An 8,391-nucleotide genomic window follows, 5' to 3' on the forward strand; every position below is an offset into this window, starting at 1 on the left:
TTGCACTTCCTAAGGCTTCCACTAGATGTCAACAGTCTTTAGAACCTTTTTTGATGCTTCTACTGTGAAGTGGGGCCGAATGAGAGGGGATTGAGCCAGGTGTCTGGCAGAGTTCCACGAGCTCGTGACGCACGGTGAAAAGTTAGCTCACGTTCCATTGCTTTTCTACAGACAAAGGAATTCTCCAGTTGGAACATTATTGAAGATTTATGATAAAAACATCCGAAAGATTGATTCTATACTTCGTTTGACATGTTTCTACGACCTGTAATATAACTTTTTGGACTTTTCGTCCGACCTTTCGCCTGGACCTGCACGCGCGTTTGGATTTGTTAACCAAACGCCCTAACAAAATGAGCTATTTGGACATAAATTATGAACTTTATCGAACAAATCAAACATTTATTGTGGAACTGGGATTTTTGGGAGTGCATTCTGATGAGGATCATCAAAGGTAGTTGAATGTTTATAATGTAATTTCTGACTTCTGTTGACTGCACAATATGGAGTATATATTTTTGGCTTGTTTGGTCTCTGAGCGCCGTACTCAGATTATTGCATGGTATGCTTTTTCCGTAAGGTTCTTTTGAAATCTGACACAGCGGTTGCATTAAGGAGAAGTTTATCTAAAGTTCCATGTATATTAGTTTTATCTTTTATCAATGTTTATTATGAGTATTTCTGTAAATTGATGTGGCTCTCTGCAAAATCACCGCATGTTTTGGAACTACTGAACATAACACGCCAATGTCAAATGAGATTTTTGGATATAAATATGCACTTTATCGAACAAAACATACATGTATTGTGTAACAAAGTCCTATGAGTGTCATCTGATGAAGATCATCAATGGTTAGTGATTAATCTATATCTCTGCTTTTTGTGACTCCTCTCTTTGGCTGGAAAAATGGCGGTGTTTTTCTGTGACTTGGTGGTGACCTAACATAATCGTTTGTGGTGCTTTCGCTGTAAAGCCTTTTTGAAATCAGACACTGTGGTTGGATTAACGAGAATTTTATCTTTACAATGGTGTAAAATACTTGTATGCTTGAGCAATTTTAATTATGAGATTTTTGTTGTTTTGAATTTGGCGCCCTGCACTTTCACTGGCTGTTGGCGGGGTGGAACGCTACCGTCCCGAATATCCCAGAGAGGTTAAGTATGCAGTATGTGAGTATTGGTATTCACAGGGCTTTTGCCGCCACCCAGCAGAGCCGTGACATCACACTCCAGACCGGACACTGGGGGACTGACTAATGCATAGCTTATTGTCACGAGAATTTTCAATCCCAATGATGATAACTAAACAATTATTGAAGCTTTGACCAATCCCCGGGATTTGTAAGATGCTGGGTTTAATAATAATTAGGCAAAAACTCAGCTTCTGCACAAGGTTGGTTCTTTATTCAAGAGAACGTTCTAAAGTCAAAAAATGCCAAGACATGTCATTTTATAACTCCCACCCCCCTACCTACTTACATGCACACACAGACACACAAACAGTAGGGGGATTACACGCACACACAGACACACAAACAGTGGGTGGGATGTATCTTTCCCCACAGTCCTCATTCCTCGTTTATCACTACCAAGCTGGCAGTTCCATACCGTTCCCTTCCTCCCGAGATTAGAGGGACCTTCACAGGACTCCTTTTCCTGTCATAAATTTTTCACCCTTTTAACCAGGTCAGGTCATGTATAATTGTCCTCTGTGTTTTCTTAGACACACAAACACATTTCTCTCCCTTACTTGTCTCAACCAAACCTTGTTGGATTTTAGTCTAATTATTCTTAATACATTTTACATAGTCTAATAATTACATTAGTCTAATTATTCTTATACATGTTACATAATCTAATAATTACATTTCAGGGTGGAATTCTTTAGTCATTACCTTAAACATATAAATTCCCTTATCAATCCACCCTTTGACTAAATATTACACACTGATACGTCAACCGTCATATGGAATCATAAATGTTACACAAAAGCAAACAAAACCAATACATGTATTTACATCAGATACCCATCAATGACTGTTCTAGGCCTATATCCAATTATAACTCTTCTTTTTAGGATTTTCATTATAATATTCATTAATTGAACAGGCTGCCTGGGCTACTCGTGGTTGAAGGAAACGGAACCATCTACTAGGCCTGGAGGCATGAAGTAGTCATCCCACTGGTCGGAGCTCGGAATCTGTCCATACCTCATCATTTGTTGCGTCATCGATCTCTCTAGAGTCCTGGTGATTAAACCTCTCACATATGGGATCAAACAGCATCCACACAACACCAACACACTCATACAGGTGAAAGCAGCCCACAATACAGTAATTACAACATTTTTCCAATTTCCAAACATACTATCAGACCACCCAGTCGTGGAGGTATCCACCGCAGAGTTCACTACTAATTTATGAGCTAATGTGGTTAAACCGGCCAGGGCCTTGGTCACAGATCCATTTGGAGCTGTGTTATTAGGAATAAATGTACAACAATGAACCCCAATCATTCTACATACCCGGCCCTTTTCTGCCAATAACATATCGAGAGCCAACCTATTTTTCCAGGTCAGGTTGTGGATAATTGGTCAGAGAACCCCTTTACTGCATCCCTGGTTTCATTCATGAATCTCTGTTGATTATAATAGATGTAATTAATCCAATCCACATTTTTATTTATTGTCAACCACCAAAAGAACGTAGTGGTAAAGTCTTCACCTATTTGATTCATAGCTTTGTATTAATCTGTAACTTCCATGGAGATGCCAATAGCATCCATCTAGACAAAGCTACTCCCATCCTGGTCTAAACTCCTCCTGTGCCTTCTTTAGCCTCCTATAACTGACCTCTGATGACTAACTCGAACTGGTTGGACCAATAACACCAGGGCGCAAGTTCCTAACCACCCTTTTGGTAGTGTCTATCGTATGCATCCTTTGCTGGTACAAGCCCACCATAAATCAGTTATAGGTGCTGTGAGGTTAAGTGATTGCCTTACAGCCATTAAATAGTCAGTCACAATAACGATTGCCTTACAGCCATTAAAATCACCTAAGTTCTCGGTGCCCTTCTTGTATCTATAACACTGGTACTCATCAGGAGTTAAAGTGAACCGAAGTGAGTTGGCCAAGTACTTCAATCAAGCCAACCCAATCCCTGTGAAGTTATTTGCTTTCTGAGGAAATTGTTTAATGTTTATCTTAGATCCTACATCTTGACCTTCTTTGCCTCCTTATTCTGTAAGTCACTCATCCTTGATGGTCAGTATTTTATATTGTTTGTCTTTTACTTCTTATCAATGACAACAGCGTCCTATAATTAGTACCGGAAGGTGGTGGATCTGAATGTATCAGAAACATTACCAAGACTATGATGCAGCTCAGAGTCCCTAATATTCCCCAAAACCGCCAACCCTCTCCTGCCCTTAGTCCGTCTGCTAGGTACCACCCCATACTCACACTTCTAGGAGCACACACAGTGATGAACGGTCGGGATAGGGAATCTTGGTTAAGGAGGTAATCCCCGGACCCTGTTGGTTCTCGGTTCTTCTCCTAACTCTGTGTGTGATCAGCAGTGCTTATATGTGTACATACCTTTTTGCAGTGGGCAAAGGCAGTGGTTAACAGAACCTGGTATGGTTCTTCCCAACGGGTCTGCTTCCAGTCTTTTTTCCTCAGGGACTGAATCCACACCCAGTCTCCTGGTTGGATTGAGTGAATCACCTTCTCCTGTAATTCACCTGTTGGACACAAAATGTTGGACATACGGGTTTGGTTAACAAACAGTCTTCTAATGTGTTCTGCTAGTATATCTTCAACTTCTATGTCTGCCTGTTCTGTTCTCCCTAACTCTGGCATTCTACATGGTCTACCTGATTAGCTGAAATGTAATCCATTGTTTAACCTCTAGTGACACCCCATCCCGTGAACGGGACCGTTGTCATCATCTGACACTAATTAGCATAACGCAACGGACATAAATCTTCCTAGAAAATATTCCTATTCATGAAAATCACAAGTGAAATATATTGGAACACAGCTTAGCCTTTTGTTAATCACCCTGTCATCTCAGATTTTCAAAATATGCTTTACAGCCAAAGCTAGACAAGCATTTGTGTAAGTTTATCGATAGACTAGCATAGCATTATGCCTTGCTAGCAGCAGGCAACCTTGTCACGAAAATCAGAAAAGAAATCAAATGAAATAGTTTACCTTTGATGAACTTCGGATGTTTTCACTCACGAGACTCCCAGGTAGATAGCCAAAGTTCATTTTTCCCCCAAATATTATTTTTGTAGGCGAAATAGCTCCGTTTGTTCTTCACGTTTTACTGAGAAATCGACCGGAAATTGTGGTCACGACAACGCCAAAAAATATTCCAAATTAGCTCCATAATATCAACAGAAACATGGCAAACGTTGTTAATAATCAATCCTCAAGGTGTTTTTCAAATATCTATTTGATTATATATCAACCGGGACAATTGGTTTCTCAGTAGAAGCGATTGGAATAATGGCTACCTCTGTATTTTACGCAAGAATTTCTCTGGGAGCATCAGGTGACCACTTGCGCAATGAAGCCGCCTACGGGTATTCTTCAACATAAATGCGTAAAACTACGTCACAATGCTGTAAACACCTTGGGGAATACGTAGAAAGCGTAATCTGGTTGATAGGGCATTCACAGCTCAATAGGGACGCATCGGAACGCAGGGCTTTCAAAAGATGAGTCACTTCCGGATTGGATTTTTCTCAGGCTTTCGCCTGTAACATCAGTTCTGTTATACTCACAGACAATATTTTTTACAGTTTTGGAAACTTTAGAGTGTTTTCTATCTCCTAAACTGTCAATTAAATGCATATTCTAGCATCTTGTCCTGACAAAATATCCCGTTTAATTTGGGAACGTTATTTTTCCAAAAATGAAAATACTGCCCCCTAGTACCAACAGGTTAAAGAAATAGATCCTAGTAAACCAACTCTAGGGATAATATCTGGACCAAATATTTTAGCTACCATAATCGTGTCCGCCAAGTAAGTTGGAAATACTTTTACCCATTTGCTATATTTATCTATTCTAAAAATATATATAATTTTAAGTAGTTCGTTATCCCATAGGCCACAAAGTCTTTCCTAACCTGCAGTGTTTCCTAACCTGCTCTACCACCCGCTCTAAAGTCTTTCCAAGTCGTTCGTTATCCCATAGGCCACAAAGTATTTATTAACCTGCAGTGTTTCCTAACCTGCTCTACCACCTTCTCTAAAGTCTTTCCTAACCTGCTCTACCATCCTTCCTCCCTGTTTACACATGGCTCTGCCCATGTGTCAATATTGCTGCATATCTAAACAGTGACTTAGGTAGGCTGATACTATCTGATCCTTTATTATGAGCCTCACACTTACAAACAGCTTAATTTTCTGGCAAAAGTACAGCATCTAATAGATTCAAAATCAACTGAGCATGTGTAATAGGTTTCCCAGAGGTATTTACTATACCTCTGTGGCAGTATTCTTAACTGCGGCTGCTTTCTTTGCCAAAACCTTGGAGAATTGCATTGTGCATCTCTTTCTCTAATTACACCCCCCTCTACCAAGTCCTCAAAGGTGGGAGTAATCTCTTATAGCCTCAGGCTTTCTGTGGGGGTGACGGCCACATTCAACAGAGTCATTGTATCTCTTCTCAACAGATTAACTGGACATAACCTGGAGTTAAGGACTGGAATGCATGCCTGCCCTCCCGACATCTCTTGTTTTATAACCAATGGAGCAGACAGTTTCTCTACTGTCTGATGTCCGGAAGCTGAACGACCAAAATCAACAACCAAAACCCCATTTATTAATACTCCTTCAGGCTTAAAATATGTCCTAAATACTTAATATAAGTCTACCATAATTAAAACGTATTCTTATTAACTGTATAACCTTATTCAATTAAAAAAAATGTAATATTATCATATCAATTTTACTGCCTTCGTTGTGTTAAATTTCACACAAAAATATCATGTTGCGATAAATTTCACACAAATATATAATCTATATACAACAATAGCTAACTACCTAAGGAAAAATACAACTTAGCTAGGTAATTTATAAAAATACTACTACAGGTCAAAAGATAAAATACAATTTCAAATAACATAATCAGATCAAAACCACTACACTGAAACACTCCACAAAGAAAAATGATTGTACCCTTATGGTCATAGGGAGATAGACTTAAAGAAGCCTATCCTTAGTCAAAGGCTATGCCCTTTCTTTCTTCTCATTGGATCAAATTACAAATATGTCTAAGAACTTTAAACTCCATCATAATTATCAATTACACAAATGACCTTAAAATCAGTATTACAAATGACCTTAAATTCATTATCCAAATGGCTTTCCAATGAGGCTGATCAAACCACAAAGGAAAGTCATGATAGAGGTCATAAGTCATACCACCCCTTCAAAGAAGTGTTTGTTACTATATTAGACAAATTAAAGAAAAACCGTCAAACATTTTCTACATGTTGTATCCCAGGTTCCCAGAACTCACGTGTTCACGAATTCACATTACATCAACTGACAACGTACTACATCGAAATCGCCTCGCTATTATTTTGAATTAATTAGTCTTTCAATTTAACCTAAACAAGCTATTAAAACGTTCAGTCTATATTTTAAACAAACACTAGCGAACGTATCTTTCCAGGCCAAACATACCAATAGTTGAATTACAATCAGAAACCCAGATTTTAGTCCATTGATGCATAGACTGGGAAACGAACCTGAGCCTCTCGTGTGGCAGCTATTGAAATGACAAAAACTCCCCACAAATTACCCTATTTATAATTGTCTATAGTCGTAAAATCAGACACGCACTACCGAGACAATTCCCAGAAAATAGCCCTAATTTAAAGGTCCAAGCATTTCTCTGGCGATGTTTCTCATTACTCTCGCTCTCGTTGTTTCTGTCTCTCTCTTTCTCTCCTGATTGTTGCGCCTGTCCTTCCCCTTATGTTTGTAGTTTCGGTGGTTGTGTCCTACTCGGTCACAATGTTTACAGGGAGCCTTACACTCCCGGGCGAAATATCCTGTCTTATCGCAATTGAAACACTAAATTATCGTCTGATCCTGTCCATTTTTCCCTTCTCTCTTAGGTCCCTTTCCTTAAAGCCTCCTTTATGCTTATCTACAATTACCCCGATAGTTACTATTAGCTGCTCTGCTCCTTTCTGTTCTTTCTTTTTACAGTCTCTGTGATCATGGCCTACTTTACTGCAGTGTTTACACGGCGCCTCACAATCTCTTGCAAAATGACCCGGTTTGTTACAGTTAAAGCATCTATCTCCCCCTTTCTCTTGACTGTCTCTATCCAGACTCTGGTTATGGGAATCGAGTCTACTGAGGGCTCTAGGTCGTGCAGCCCATGAACGCACTCTCTTCCCTTTTTTCGTCCTCTATCCACTTTTCTCGATTTTCTCCCTTTCTCTACCTCTATCCACTTTCTCAATAAGGTTGCTAAATCCTGTTCTCCTCTCTGTGGCTCTTCCTCCCTCCCTCCCTCGGCTCCCTGAGGACCAGCATATGGGGGAGGTGGTAACGGGACGGGCGGTGGCTGCCTCCGTCTCACCACCACCACCTCGTCGTCTGGATTTTCCCTCCACGCCTGGCCTAACAGGGAGGGGTATAATTTGGGTTTAGGTGGTGTCTCTATGGGAGCCGTGGGAGTCCTTCCTGTCTGCTCCTGGCTACCTACTCCTTCCTCCTTAGTGGCTACCTTTTTCTTTGCCCCCTCGACTCTCTTCCTAGCTTCAGTCAGCAACACCCTGGCGGTGTCAAGCCCTTCTGCCGGTTGCTTCTCTGCCTTCTCCCCACATCCCTTATGTATCCGTTTAATCATTAATTCTAGTTTTTCTATATTTAAACGTACATCAAATTCGTACTTCTTTCTCCATTTCGGGCCAAAATAAATGTTTCCTTGGCCTCCACATAGCTCTCATCTCCGGTTAATTCCGGAATCCCCTTAGAGGATTTACTACCTATGTTTATTCAATTATTATTGTTGTTATTATGCTTCTCACAATCTTTGTGTGTTTCTATATAATCTGTTATTATCCTTAATCTATGTGTGTGTACTTTTACTTTCTATGATTAGAAATACAGGTACCTCCCGTTAATTTCCTCTAGGATCTTAGAATAATTATTTGTATGACTTTTGATAGATTATTAGGTCTCACACGTATACAACACCAGAACTCTTACGTTCAACAAGCTATTTCCCAGGGGTTGTAAGGCCCTGGTTAACAGCCCATTTAACCGTTATTTCTTATGACTTTCAACTGGTTAATATATCTATCTATCTTAGACGCAAGTAATTATCTTCTTATCCTCGTTGAAAACTGTCTA

General features: G+C 39.9%; 1 long non-coding RNA gene across 1 annotated transcript; it reads right to left on the reverse strand.

Annotated features, from left to right (window-relative positions):
* Positions 1-1,382: 1,382 nt before the first annotated feature.
* LOC110532573 (uncharacterized) lies at positions 1,383-7,005 on the reverse strand. The gene is made up of 2 exons (XR_002474859.3): positions 4,217-7,005; positions 1,383-3,744 (listed from the first exon to the last, which is right to left on the reverse strand). It is a non-coding gene; the product is annotated as an uncharacterized LOC110532573 (long non-coding RNA).
* Positions 7,006-8,391: the final 1,386 nt, after the last annotated feature.

Source organism: Oncorhynchus mykiss, chromosome 9 (assembly GCF_057628025.1).
Source record: "Oncorhynchus mykiss isolate SJ-2025 chromosome 9, ASM5762802v1, whole genome shotgun sequence".
Taxonomy (NCBI): Eukaryota; Metazoa; Chordata; class Actinopteri; order Salmoniformes; family Salmonidae; genus Oncorhynchus; species Oncorhynchus mykiss.